At 40.9% G+C, this 1,720-nt stretch overlaps 1 pseudogene across 1 annotated transcript; it reads right to left on the minus strand.

Moving 5' to 3' along the window:
• Window positions 1–506: 506 nt before the first annotated feature.
• On the minus strand, window positions 507–1,408 carry LOC311606504 (large ribosomal subunit protein eL6-like; annotated as a pseudogene). Its single transcript has one exon. The product of its transcript is annotated as a large ribosomal subunit protein eL6-like (transcript).
• Between the last annotated feature and the right edge of the window lie 312 nt (window positions 1,409–1,720).

A 1,720-nucleotide genomic window follows, 5' to 3' on the forward strand; every position in this document is an offset into this window, starting at 1 on the left:
TTAGAATTTTATCAAAAATTATATCTATAACCATTTGTCAAGAGTTAAATAGGGGGGAAAAAAGAGTTAAATAGGGTAGTTGGATTGAGTAGCAGCATCCAGGAGTTTGTAGGTGAAGACAATCTGGTGTATGCTGATGGGCTAATGGTTATCTACTTTTTAGTATTGTCAAAATTCACCGACCTGAATTTGAAAAAAAAAAACGTGTGTACTTTTATATGCAAGGTTTTTGAGAACTAAGTAAAATAAGTTGAATGTAAAAGTATAAGTTAAAAAGAATAGAAATTGGGTTTTTGAAATAAGTTTCCTATTTGTTTATATTTTAAGTAGTATTCAAAGTTACAGAATTTATCATAACTTTTATATACATCCATATCTCACCTTCTCCTAGACCATTCTCCTGTCTCCATCTTTCTTACCTTTTTCATTTTTTTCTTTTTGTTTGTTTGGGTTTTTTTGGGGGGGGGTTGTAGTTTTTTGTTTGTTTTGTTTTGTTGTTGGTTTTTTTAACCAAGCTGTTTAATTAGGTTGTTAGCAACATAGAACACCATTTTATGAGAATACATCCCGTTTTTCAGGGAGAACTGAATGGCAGGTAGCCCTGAAGCTGAGGCACAACTTGATCTTTGGCAAAATCTGCGAGTCCACAGTTTTCTGATCAGCACTGCTCTATAATCTCTTGTTTCTCCTTCTCCGTGTCAAAGATCTCATCCTCCTGGTGACTGGGTTTGCAGGCAGCTGATACTCCTTGAAGTAAGCGTCAGTAGGGTGTTCAGGGATTTTAACCTAGCTGATATCAACTTTTGTAGATGTGGCCATGATAAACTTCTCGTGTGTGCTATGTAGTGAAACTCTGGTGAGGTCCAGCCACAAGCAGCAAGCCCCTTCCCAGCTGCTTCAGGAAAACCCCTCTCTTACCCATGTGGCACCTAGTGAGGATGATCAGGACAGTCCCAGTAGTGATGCTGGCATGCAGCCTTCTCACGAAATTACGGAAGGGCTTTTTGCCATGGTTCATCGGCTTCCGAGGGAAGTCTTCAGTAGGATAAAACCTAGGCATTTTTCGACGCATCCCCACCTGTGTACTGCCATTCTTGTCACCACAGACTACTTTTGTGGCAGTAGTAAGGATCCTCTCATTTTTCTTCTTTTCAACTTTGGACTTTGCAGCTGAGTATTTCCTTTTGTATAAGGTCTTTCTAGAATACATTGCAGATCAGGAGCGCCTGCCAATTCCTCTAACCTGGACAGGGATCCGGCTGCTATGGATCTTCCCTCTTCTTTGGCTTCTTAACCTTAGGGTCACCCTTTTTGGCTGCATCGATAGCCAGGGCAGCATCATCACCACCTTCTTGGGTGCAGGCTTCTTCTCCTTTGTGTCAGGCTTCTCGGCTTTTTCACCTGCCATCTTCTAAGATAGGAAAAGCTGTCTCCATCTTTCGTTGTCAGTTGCCTTGTCTTCTTCAATATGGTGTTTTCTGACTTGATGCCACATGTATACATTTTTTGCTTTTTTATTTAAATAATTTATTCAGATTACATCCTAATGGTTATCCCCTCACTTATATCTTCCTGTTCCCCTTCCCTCTTTCATCCTGTTCCTTTCCCCTAGACCTGTGACAGAAGGAGATCCCCTGACACCATGTAATTATCACAGCCAATTAGGTCTAATTCAGATAGCCTGCTTCCTCTTCCTCTGAGTGCCACCAGCCCTCCCATC

This window comes from Acomys minous (genome assembly GCF_964271855.1).
Source record: "Acomys minous genome assembly, chromosome: 10".
NCBI classification, from domain to species: domain Eukaryota; kingdom Metazoa; phylum Chordata; class Mammalia; order Rodentia; family Muridae; genus Acomys; species Acomys minous.